At 45.4% G+C, this 13,240-nt stretch overlaps 1 protein-coding gene across 4 annotated transcripts in view; it reads right to left on the bottom strand.

Moving 5' to 3' along the window:
- ZBTB38 (zinc finger and BTB domain containing 38) overlaps positions 1-4,671 on the bottom strand; it is a 135,535-nt gene extending 130,864 nt beyond the window's left edge. For 3 of the 4 annotated variants that reach the window (XM_068280489.1, XM_068280487.1, XM_068280486.1), the window contains exon 1: positions 4,567-4,671. The gene's annotated coding sequence lies outside the window, so the exon portion shown is untranslated. Of the gene's footprint in view, positions 1-3,804; positions 3,891-4,566 lie in introns of those variants that run through there. The other variant, XM_068280488.1, reaches the window with a different exon arrangement.
- Positions 4,672-13,240: the final 8,569 nt, after the last annotated feature.

Consider the following 13,240-nt stretch of genomic DNA (forward strand, 5'->3'; position numbering starts at 1 on the left):
TATATATTTAGAAATGTTACACACTCTTTGGCTGTCCTCCAACTCCTTCTCAGTGAGAGAGATGAGTCACAATAAACACTTAGATACATTTGTGTAAACAAAAAGTATCTAACTCAAGTTCGGATGTCTGCAAAAATCTCTAGGGACTTTAAAGCCCTGTGTAACCCTTCCAATGCTGGTCTAGTAAAAAAAAATGCTGGTTGCATATAATATACTGTAAATAATGTTTTAGAGCAAAGTTGAAATGCAGGGTTATATTCCGCTTTAAGGACCAGGGCTTTCTGCAGTGATCGGTGCTGCGGGCTGATGCGTGGGCTCTCCAGCCCGCAGCACCGATCAGGATTGAGCCTTGGCGATCAGACTTCCCCCCTTTTTTCCCCACTAGGGGGATGTCCTGCTGGGGGGGTCTGATCGCCGCCGACTGTTTGTGATCGGCGGGGGGGGGGGCTCTTCAAAGCCCCCCTCCGCAGCGTTTTCGGCGCTCCCTCCTTCCCCTTACCTCCCTCTCCCTCCATGGGCTGCGCAGGACGGATTTCCGTCCTGCGCATTGAAGGATAGGCTTCAGCCTATCATATGCCGGCAATCCCCGGCCAATCAGAGGCCGGGGATCGCCGATCTACGTCACGGCGCTGCTACGCAGCAGCGCCGTGTGATGTAAACAGCGGGGATTTCTTCCCCGCCTGTTTACAGTTCGCTGGCGAGCCGCGATCGACGGCTCTCCGGCTGTTCACGGAGACAGCCTCCGTGAACTGGCATGGAAAGGCCGCTCCGTTTCCTTGCTATACCACTAACGACCCGCCGACGCCTATCAGCGGTCATTAAGTGGTTAAGCACACTCCCTCAAAACTCGCTTTCTCTGACAAGCATACTGTCTAACCTAGGCCATTCCCCCTTCAACCTCTGGCCAGGTTGTACTCCTAAGTAGATAACCTAAAAACACACCACCTCTAGGTATGCCTTTTGTACTACACCCTACCTCTTGTTCCTCCCTATTCCTTTAGATTGTAAGCTCGCAAGGGCAGCGCTCACTCACCCTTTTGTGGCTTGGTATTTGTTATTCATTTTGTGTTTTGGGATTTCAGATTTACAATAAGGCACTGTAGGCACGTGCCTACTGGTGCCTGATGATGGTAGGTTGGCTCACTCCCCTCCCCGAGCGTCTCCCTCCTTCCCTATGCAGAGTCCTGATGAGAGTGTAAATGAGAAGTAACTCACCCGGGTCTCTGCATTCCACTGATTAAATCTCCCTTCAGTCAGGAGCACCTCTGGCTAATACCTGGGGGCACCTCTAGCTACTCAGGTACATAATACTGAGGATAGCTTTGGCTAACTAATGCCAAGTAACACCTGTAGCTACCCATGATGGGCAAGGGAAGTTAAGGAGAAGTGACAGCTGGGCCAGCCAGAACACTTGCTGTGCGGTTTACCGGTAGCTGCTATTTGTAGGTTCATGGAGGGTGAAGTGTAGGGTGCCAGGACATCTGTGCCTATAGGCTCTGGTGATGTAAATCTGGGCCTGGGACTTTTTATACATTTTATTCATCATTTTACATTTGTCATTGTAATTATTTTGTCTCCCAATTCTGTATTTTGCCTATATTTTGTGTTTACATTGTCTGTATTATTATGTACCCCATGTATGTTTCTTAATTTGTACAGCACCATGGCATATGTTGGCACTTAATAAATCAATAATAATATTGAACTATTAAATTTTGATCACATGGGAACAGTGAATCCATGTCCTAGCTACACAGCCATGGGCATTTACTTTATTGGCACTGCTCAGGGTCCCTTTAACTATTTTTCTCCTAAGTGATCTTTCCAAACTTATCAATAAAATGCCCTTTAAGCCACCAGCAAGCAAAAAAATACTCAAAACAATTATAATAGTACTTTTCACTCAAATTGTCTTTCAGGAGAAAGCTCATGGAAATAGTTAATTGCATATGGCCCATTGTCATAAACTAACCTGCGGCATGTTTTGTTGGCTGCTGCTGAGCTGCAGCCAGGCAGTTCTGACTTCCCTGCACATGTGCAGCTGCAGAATGTTGCATGCCTTAGCAACAAGTATCATCTGCAATCAGTGTGCAGTCTTTAATTAAAGTAGCACAGGATTGATTAATTACTATTTGTCAGCTGTGTTAGAGTTGGTTTGTCTGCTCTCATTGGTGGATGTCCACATAAAAGCCTCTTTCTGCTTGATCACTTTGCCTGTGATAGTATGTAGCTTCTACAATGGGTGTAGCAATAGCCATAGCAGTGGCTATGGGGCCCTGGGCCAGAGGGGGTACAGGTGGTACTTGATGTATTCACTAGTTACTTTCTCATGTTCCTCCACCCACTGACTTTGCCTCAGTGCCCATGGACTATATGCAGTGTACATTGCATAAGAATGTAAATTGTCCAATTAACTCATATCCATATGGTATAGTAGGGGCAGGTTGTATTGCTCAAGAGCGCCTCCATCTGAGGGCCCCATGAATGTTTTGCTATGGGGCTCGTAATCTTTAGCTACACCACTGGTCTCCCATAGCTGCATTGCTAAGTCTTGTGTGATTACAGTTTGTTATCTTGCACTGTTTTTTTGTGAACGAATGCTATTCCTGAAGTTCCTTCCTGCCCTGTCGTGTGGACGTACTATAGCTGCGGTTGTGATTGGCAGACACTCCTTCTATCCTGCTGTGTGGATGTTACCATAGCTGTGGTTGCTATTGGCGATGCTCTTTCCCATCTTGCTGCCTGGACTTTGCCATTACTGTGGCTGCGATTGGTGACGCCCCTTTTTGTTCTGTCTGATCCTGTTTGATTCTGTTTGGACGTTTACCATCGTTACAGTAGTGACTGGATTGATAATGTTCCTTCCTGTCCGTCCTTGTCTTGTTTTTTGTGGCGATTACCAGAAGCTCAGAACTGCGGTCGCTCTGAGCATATTCCTCCCTGTCTTTTGTCTACTACTCCCGCTTTGATCTGTGCTGTTTCCTCCACAAGTGCACCCCGCACTATGTCCTGATATTACCTAGTATTGTCAGTACTACTGCCTGGTGGGTATTGGTGGTGCGCCACTGTCTTTTTAAATGACATGGCCCAGCAGCAGAGGATTGGGTTGGCATTGATCAAAGTGTCAGACTTAGTCAGACACTTTAATCTAAAGAGTTTGACACTGTGCCCGGATTCTATTTGGCAACAAGCCATAGCAGCAGCCATGTTTTCCTGTGTTGGACTGTGTCTGTCCAACATTTGGTGTTGAACTGGAAAGTGCCAATGTCGAACATGTTCTGACACAGGATTGGACAGGGGTAATAGGCTGAAGGCATATGCAGAGATAATGGGGTGTATGCAACAAACTGCGTTAAGCAGAATTACGTGTGTAAAGTCTTATGCACAATGGGGAGTGCGTAATGCACTGCATGTAATGTATTACATTTTGCTCTACTCATTGTGCAGTTCATTGCATACACCCCAGTAAGTGGTGAGAGGGAGTTGCCTACTATCTGTTTTTATATTTGTGGTCTGTAGATGTTAAAAAGGTCCGTATCCACTATACAATTTTCCTGTCAATTTTTTTCCGATGGCCGCCGGTTTGGGTTTTTTTTAACGTATAGCGATTGTTTCTATAATTTTGTGATGGGGAGCAGGCCTGTGATCAAGCAAACAACATTTATTTAGTAATGTGGGGCGTTAACAACAGCCGCGGCGGATCGGATCTTTAAGATCCCCGACAACTCCGCTCAAAGTACCGCGATCGCTTGACTTCCAATTCGCGCCCGTCGTGTAACGTAGCATGACGTCACGCATACCCACCGGCAGGACAATGGATTGGGAAATGCTCGTCGTTGAGGGACGTTGCTGGATCCATCTTCCTGCATTGCTACGGTGAGTATTCAACTGGTCTGTTGGCTGTGTATCCTGCATTTGCCTCCTCAGTTTATGTTAATAAAACAACAGAATTGTTGGTTCCTCTGAAACATTTGCCCTGTTTCCAACTGTCATTTTATAGTGCTTATTTACCACTGAAACAATAAGACTAATTGCTATAAGCAACAAGCTAAACACGTCCCACACAAGAGGCCCTGGGCTTCGATTTTATGTCTCTTACAGGAAAAACTGTTCAAGGTTATCAGAAGATTGATGTCCACTAATCATGTCAGATATATCACTTGACTAGAGATTGTGACAGTGGGCCACATTGGGTGCAGCTTACAGAGGCAGGAAGTGGAGGCACAATTTATGGTTCAGGCCTAGGGATTGTTTCCATTTGCATTTTCAGATCGCTGCAATTTGTTGATCGTTCGGGTACCTTTGATTTGTCTTTCAACTTTCTACTGGTCACCGAAGCACTTCATGCTGCATTTTTCCTTTGCTTGATAATCATATTTTGTACCTGTCACAATCCCCTTGCGAGTCGCGGTAGCAAACACGCTTGGTGGAAGTAGTGAAAATTGTGATTACATCACACATTTGTGATGATGATTGTGATTTTTGGTGTAAAAGGGCTCTAAGTCCTACTGTGTATACATAAGAAAAAAGCAATTTCAATGCAAAGGAATTTTTTTAAATATGTACCTTATACGTCAATTAATCTCTGGCTTCCTGCTAGTCAGACTGCGGACACCTATCCTAGATCGTGTTGAGAAGTGGCCTTGTCAAGCTGACATTGCAATATTGAGTGCTGTTTGTCAGTTTTAATATTTATTTTTTTCAACAAAAATCAGTTGTAATATTTAACCACGCCCCTTCAAGGATGGAGGTAATGAATTTTACCAGTAATCCTCCAAATCTATATAGATACAGCCCCTCCTACCCCCACAGCACATGCGTGTGCCCCTTGCTGCACACACGCACACCACACACATACTCCCCCCCCCCCTCCCGCCCCCCCTATTGCACAGGCAATTGTAATATTCACACCTGGCACTTCCAGATCCTCTCTAAGTCAGTAAGCTTTCGAGGCTGATGTCTGGCAACTTGAACTTCCAGCTCCCTCCACAGATTTTCTATTGGATTAAGGTCTGGAAACTGGCTAGGCCGCTCTAGGACCTTCATGCGCTTCTCCTTATACCCTTCATTTTTCCGCTGCCAGTGTGTCCATGACCCTTTTCATTGTTATGGCTGAGGGAAATAGGTGCTCACCCAAGATTTAACAGTACATGTCCATTGTCCCTTCAATGCAGTGAAGGTGTCCTGTCCCCTAAGCAGAAAAACACCCCCAGAGCATAATGTGTCCACCTCTATGTTTGACGGTGGGGATGGTGTTCTCGGGGTCATAGGCAGAATTCCTCCTCCTCCAAACATGGCAAGTTGAGTTAATACCAAAAAGCTCTCATCTGACCACAACACTTTCACCCAGTTTTCCATTGGATCAGTCAAATGTTCATTGACAAACTGCAGATGGGCCTGTACATGTCTTGAGCAGGGGGACCAGGTGGGCTCTACTAGATTTAAGTCCTTCATGGTATAGTGTGTTACCAATTGTTTTCTTGGTGACTATCGTCCCAGCTGCCCTGAGATCATTGACACGTTACAACCATGTAGTCCTGGGCAGCTTCCCTTACAGAGGGTGCTCCTAATCTCAGCTTGTTACCTGCATACCGTGAAGACACCTTGGAGACTGAAATCTTGCTGGTTGATAGGGGATCAAATTCTTATTTCACTCATTACAATGCACATCAAGCTCTGACTTTGGGACACTGGGTTTTTGAGGGTTATTTTGTTGTTATTCTGTCTCACAGCTACAACAAAACTACCGTTACAATTATAGACACAAAGCAGCAGGGAATCAAATACTTATTTTCCTCTTTGTATAAATATAGCAGCCTACTTAGAACCGTCTGTGATCTCTGGGTCAGATGTGTGCTGAATGTGGAAGAGGAGACTTCAAATGAAAAAGGGAGGCTGCAATGTCATGGGGATAATACAAGGAAGAGGGAAGCTGCTGTGCAATCAGAACATGAAAGAGGGGGCTGTTGTATTTGGATGTTGCACATGGAAGAGGGGGCTGCAAATGGAATGGGAGAAGGGCTGCTGTATGTGGATGTTACACATTGAAGAGACTGCTGCACATGGGATAGGAGAAGAGCTGTTGTATGTGGATGTTACACATGAAAGGGGGCTGCACATGAGGTGGAAGAAGGGCTGCTGTATATGGATGTTACACATGGAAGAGGGGGCTGCACATGGAATGGGAGAAGGGCTGTTGTGTATGAATGTTGCACATTGAAGAGGGTGCTGCGCATGGGATAGGAGAAGAGCTGTTGTATGTTGATGTTACACATGGAAGAGAGGGTTGCACATGGGGTGGAAGAAGGGCTGCTGTATATGGATGTTACAGATGGAGGAGAGGGCTGCTGTATATGGATGTTACACATGGAGGAGAGGGCTGCACATGGGATGGAAGAGCGGCTGTTGTATATGGATGCTACACATGGAAGAGGGGGCTGCACATGGAATGGAAGAAAGGCTGCTGTATGTGGATGTTACATATGGAAGAGGGGGCTACACATGGGAATGTAGGAGGGCTGCTGTATATGGATGTTACACATGGAAGAGGAGGCTGCACGTGGGATGGAAGAAGGGTTGCTGTATGTGGATGTTACATATGGAAGAGGGGGGCGCACAATGGATGGGAGAAGGGGCATGCTGTAAATGGATGTTACACATGGAAGAGGGTGCTACACATGCAATGGGAGAAAGGCTGCTGTATATTGATGTTACAGAGGGAAGAGTGGGCTGCACATGGATGTGGAGCAACTAGATAAGGAAAACTATAAATCCAGCCTTGAGGATTGTCAGCTTGTGCTGTATGTGTTGTTTTATTCCCCACATGGATGAATTAAAGTTTTCTTTCACAAATGTCATTCACATTTTTTTTCTTAAAAAGTACGGCTAGCAAATATACTGGGGTAGAGGCCTGCAGTGGGTTGGGTACCCACGGGTACCCGCGGGTAACCCGAAATGCAATTACAATTATAGACATAAAGCAGCAGGGAATCAAATACTTATTTTCAATTCGGGTACCCAAATTGATTTAAACTGCGGGTGCGGGTCGGGTGCGGGTAGGGTTGCGGGTAGCGGTCTGCGGGTGCGGGTCGCGGGTAGTGAAAGCAAGCTAAAAACCTTCTTTAGCTTTGGTTTGAGTATAAATATAGGTTTTATTAACTTTACAGCTCCCAATGTTACTTTAAATGTGCACTTTACAAGAAAATGTAAAAAAGCGTGTCGCGGGTCGGGTAGCGGGCCTGCGGGTCGCGTGTCGGGTGCGGGTAGCTGTTCTGCGGGTGCGGGTCGGGTTGCGGGTATCAAATTCACCAGAAAGCGGGTCACGGGTCGGGTGCGGGTAGCGGGTCGCGGGTGCGGATCGGGTGCGGGTATGAAAAAGTGGACCCGTGCAGGCCTCTATACTGGGGGATAGAGGAGCCACATTCTTTTATGAAAGTAGAACATTGGCTTTTCAGCATCAGCAATACAAATCTCTTCAGGCAGATATTTTGTTTCTGCAAGAAACACATTTTGCTAGGGTAGATCCCCTTCAGTTTATGGACAGAACATATCACAAAAGTTATCTGTAATGATCGCTGCTGCAGCAGCTATTGCTGGAAGTAGTGCTGCAGCTCAGGCAGTTCTGATGTCTTTCCATGCAAGTTGCATAGCTTTGTCTGTCTTCCCTGCTGTCAGCTTGTGACTGATTATCATTCACCTGTGTGGGAATCTGCATGTCTGCTCCCATTGGATGACCTCAGTATAAAGATCTGCTTCCTGCAGGGTTTCCTTGGGTTTTCATAGCTTCAGCTTAAGCCTGTCTTGCTGTCGCTTTAGCCCCCGATCGTGTTTCTTGTTAAAGATACTTTGCTGGTCTTTGCATCATATATTGGTTCATTGCCAATATATATGCATACCAGCACGTTTATTATTTTCCTTGTATTTGTGTTACGTTGATATATCAGTGTTGCTGATATATACGTACACGAACTGTTTATTTCCTGTGTTCAGTTAGTCAGTTTTCCAGCACGTTTTGGTAGTTTGCGCGTACCGTGAACACCCGTGCTGAGCTAGTTATCCTGTTCCTGGTCCTGTTTGTGGATTGCGTTCATCTCTGCGAAGAGATAACGAATCCTTCTGAATCCTGTTCTGTTACTGTTTGTGGATTGCGTTCATCTCTGCGAAGAGATAGCGAATCCTTCTGAGTCCTGTTCCCTGTATTACTCCAGTCCTAGTCAGCGTTCCTGCTTATGTCATATATCGGTTCATTGCCGATATATACATATGTTAGTCAGAAGTTACAAATAGTTTCATTGATAGCTGTAATTGTAATACGCTAGGAAAACATACTTATTGTATATTTATCTGTGTTACGTTCATCTATCTTAATCCTGCTATTTTCTGACTGTCCTGTCCTGTCTTTGTGAGGCACGCCATCGCCGCAGCGCATTGGCTGCCTCATTCCAGTCTGTCTGGTTTTGGACGCTTGCTAAGTAGCCGCTAGCTAGCAAGCGTTCATTCTGTCTACCTGTCCTGATCTCCTCAGTTCTGGTTTATGCGCTCAGCGCTACTTTGCGCTGAGACGTTATAACGAAAGCATTGTTTGTGGCTGTCAGATCTGCACCGGCTCTGTGCGCCACAATCTCCTATTGGAGTCAGTCCTCCCCTCCACTATACTAGGGATAGCCTGTTTCCTGGTGCTAGTGTGTGTACCTCCTCCACGCCAGCTCATGCGTTGCATGCTGACTGTGGAGAATACACCACCAAGCCTAACATTATGAAAACCCCATTACCAATCCCCATTGTGGGGGGGATTCCCAGAAAGTATGACACTGTTAATTATGGTTCCTGTTCCTTTAAGAAATTTGAAGAACTTAGCTCTGAAACAGAAAATGAGTTTTTCTCTGAATGTGCCAGGTTCCTGACCAATCCTGATCTCCAAGCGACTCCTGTTTCAACCTGGGCACTCCAACTAAGTTATATTTTGTTTAAAGGGGAATTATTCCAGTGGGCATTTGATGTTCTCAATCATTCCGATTTAAAAGATAGACCGCTGGAATTTCTAGCGTTTGTGATCCATAACTGGTTGTGCATAGATCCATTGCCTTTTCCTCTTAATGAACTCCTGGCAGCAGGCCAATCAGCTGCTCCTTCAATTGCTTGCAAGAATGAGCAGCAAGCAGAAAGTGTTACCGATAATTTTCCTGCAGCTTTGAATAAATCACCAAAAACCGCAAGGTCAAAGGCAAAACGCAAACGTTCTAAGAAACGTGTCCAATCTGCAGAATCGTTATCCTTAGCGACTGAGACCTATAATGAGATTCTGCCATTAACAGATAATGAAATGCAATTGTCTTTCAGGGGAGTTAAATGGACTTATGAAACTACTAATGAACTTTCCTCCCTGGCTAGGGAAAATAAAGATTTTTGTTTAAAAGAATTATCTGAGTATGATTATGATGAGATATTACAGAGTATTGAACAAATCAACTTATTTGTGAACCAAGGGAAGTTTGCATACACTACAGTTCAACACTTGCTACAGGTATTGGAGATTCTTAAGAATAAGGAATCTGCCAATCACCTGCTAATTAACCCTATACATGTGCCTGCCACAATCATATCTGCAGACTGTGATCAGCCTAAATGTTTCGCTGTTAAGTATGCATGGGATCCTCCATTCGAGAGGGGAGAGATGGAAGCCCTGGTCTGTGAATGGAAGAATGATTCAAGTTCATTTTGTCAATTTTACAGTGCAAAAAGTGAAATGGTATTGAACGCATGCATTAAGTCAGCCTATAACCTAATAGAGGCTGGTGTGTGTAGGTATGACTGTGTGGCTCCCTTGATTGATGTGTGGGAACTGATGTTGGATGATTTTTATGTGACTCCGAATTCGCAAATTTGGCGTTCTGACCCGCCTGCTTCAGCACCTTTGGCTGATTCAGCAGGTGATTCGGAGCTCTTTTTGTGTGAAATTGAAGTTCCTGCAATTCCACCCTGTACCATGGATAACTCAGTGTTACTTTCCAGTAAAACAGAAGCCACTGATACATTCTTAACCTTGCCCTGCGCAAATTTCTCAGCAGAGAATCCAGAGGTCCTGCTGACTTCCGAGTCCAGCCTAGCCAGTACTCATGACTCTTTGTTTAGTGAAACAGACACCAGAAAAATCTTACCTGTCTCTGCAAACACTTCTGCAGAAATTACCTGTGTTAATAAAGTTCAACTCCTGTCTGATCCAGCAGATGCCAATAGATGCACTACATCAGTTTCCGAGTCCCAGCAATCCTGTCTAGTAAACTCAGAACCCCAGCATCTGAATTTTCCAATTTTACAAATGAATGGTGATTCAGATGCGCAAACATTGTCTTGATCTTCCTGTTTCTACACCTCGCTCTAGTTTCGTGAATAGCTCAGAGCATCTGCTATGTGAACCTGAAATCGCAGAATTATTACCTTGTTCAGAAAATTTTCCTATAAATTTGCCCTGTACCATGAATTGTGCAGTAGATCTCTCCAATGAAACTCAGGTCACAGAATCATTATGCTGTCCAGCAGGTGCTTCCATGGTTTTGCCCTGCAATATGGACTGTTCAGTGATCCTGTCCAGTGAAGCTGTGGTCGCAGAGTCTTATGCTTCACCCAGTACTTTGGATACTTTAAACCCTCTAGCAGAGGAGGCTGAAGCACTGCTTACCTCAGTTGGTGTTGCAGTAATATTCACTTGTCTAGCAGCTGTTTTGGAATTACAGTCTGCTCTAATAAAACTTGATGAATTTCTGCCCAGCAAAGCAGAAGCCATTGAAATATTGTCCTCGTCAGCAAGTGTGTCAGATACCTTGCCCTGTACACAGTCTGATTTAACCAATGTTGAGTCCCTCTCCAGTGTTGTAACAGCCGAGGAACTCCAGCCCTGTCCTCTGAATGTTTCAGAAGTCTTGCCCTGTAACATGGATAATTCTGATTCTCTGGTCAAAATAATAGAAATCTCAGAATTTCAGTCCGGTCTGATGAGTGTTCCTGAAACCCAGCCCTGTATCCTGAAAGATTCTGGTTCTCTGGCCGCTGTGGCAGAGGTTCCAGAGTCCCCTTCCTGTCCAGGGAATTCCTCAGTTTTGCCTAGTCCAGTGGGGGCTGCTGCAATACTGACTTGTTCTGCAGCGCCTCATGAGCTCCAATCCAGTGTATTAAATGAGTCTCTGCCCAGTCCAGAGGTAGTTGTGGAGTCCCTATCTGGTTCAGTGCATACATCAGAAGATTTGTCCTGTCTTGTTAGTGCCCCTGAATCTGATTTGTTACTGACTTTGCTGGAATCAGCGACATCTAAGTCTGATCCAGCATTCTCGTGTAAAAGTCCAGTAGTTGCGAAGTTTAGTCATGATGATTTTTTTTTGGCCAGTCCTGGTTTTGGTCCTGTCTTGGCTGACCCTGAGGCTCACAGTTCCTTGACATGCCCAGAGGTTTCTCTTGTGCCGGTGTGCCCAGATGTTCTTTGTGTGCCAGAATGCCCAAGTGTGTCTAAGGTGTTAGCGTGCTCTGATGCTTCCTTAGTGGGAACACGTTCTGATGTTGCCAGTCTGCCTGCATGCCCAGAGATGGTTCTGGTCCCTGAAAGCCCTGATATTGATGTTTGTCCTTGTGGCCCTGACTCGGGAATTGCCCTAGGTTCCATAGGGGTTCTTGATAGTTCTCCATGTGAGCCTAAGGGGCATTCTGACCTATGGGGATCTCTTTGGAGCTTCAAGGTGTTCTGGGAGGTCTCTGAGAAAACTTGTCCTGGTGCCTTGGACTGGTTCAACAGTGGGTTTTGTCTTGGTAAAGACAGTACCGGTGGGCATTGCAAAGGCTTTGGCGTTTCTGAACGGTTCCTGGAAGGCGGTGGGTATCGCTCAGGGAATTTCGGAGGGCTTTCTTCTGGAAATCATGGTTCTGATGGGTGTCACACTGGGGCTTGTAGTACTGATGGGCATGGTTCTGTAGGTTCTGGTTCTGATGGGTCCAGTCTTGTGGGGACTGATTCTGGAATTCGGTCTTGCCGGGCTGTCCCGGTCATCATGAATTATCAGTCAGACTGTTTTGTTGGAAATTTCGGTTTTGAAAAGCGTCTGGAATCCGCTTTTAAAGGCGGGGGTACTGTAATGATCGCTGCTGCAGCAGCTATTGCTGGAAGTAGTGCTGCAGCTCAGGCAGTTCTGATGTCTTTCCATGCAAGTTGCATAGCTTTGTCTGTCTTTCCCTGCTGTCAGCTTGTGACTGATTATCATTCACCTGTGTGGGAATCTGCATGTCTGCTCCCATTGGATGACCTCAGTATAAAGATCTGCTTCCTGCAGGGTTTCCTTGGGTTTTCATAGCTTCAGCTTAAGCCTGTCTTGCTGTCGCTTTAGCCCCCGATCGTGTTTCTTGTTAAAGATACTTTGCTGGTCTTTGCATCATATATTGGTTCATTGCCAATATATATGCATACCAGCACGTTTATTATTTTCCTTGTATTTGTGTTACGTTGATATATCAGTGTTGCTGATATATACGTACACGAACTGTTTATTTCCTGTGTTCAGTTAGTCAGTTTTCCAGCACGTTTTGGTAGTTTGCGCGTACCGTGAACACCCGTGCTGAGCTAGTTATCCTGTTCCTGGTCCTGTTTGTGGATTGCGTTCATCTCTGCGAAGAGATAACGAATCCTTCTGAATCCTGTTCTGTTCCTGTTTGTGGATTGCGTTCATCTCTGCGAAGAGATAACGAATCCTTCTGAATCCTGTTCTGTTACTGTTTGTGGATTGCGTTCATCTCTGCGAAGAGATAGCGAATCCTTCTGAGTCCTGTTCCCTGTATTACTCCAGTCCTAGTCAGCGTTCCTGCTTATGTCATATATCGGTTCATTGCCGATATATACATATGTTAGTCAGAAGTTACAAATAGTTTCATTGATAGCTGTAATTGTAATACGCTAGGAAAACATACTTATTGTATATTTATCTGTGTTACGTTCATCTATCTTAATCCTGCTATTTTCTGACTGTCCTGTCCTGTCTTTGTGAGGCACGCCATCGCCGCAGCGCATTGGCTGCCTCATTCCAGTCTGTCTGGTTTTGGACGCTTGCTGTCGCTAAGTAGCCGCTAGCTAGCAAGCGTTCATTCTGTCTACCTGTCCTGATCTCCTCAGTTCTGGTTTATGCGCTCAGCGCTACTTTGCGCTGAGACGTTATAACGAAAGCATTGTTTGTGGCTGTCAGATCTGCACTGGCTCTGTGCGCCA

Source organism: Hyperolius riggenbachi, chromosome 4 (assembly GCF_040937935.1).
Source record: "Hyperolius riggenbachi isolate aHypRig1 chromosome 4, aHypRig1.pri, whole genome shotgun sequence".
NCBI classification, from domain to species: Eukaryota; Metazoa; Chordata; class Amphibia; order Anura; family Hyperoliidae; genus Hyperolius; species Hyperolius riggenbachi.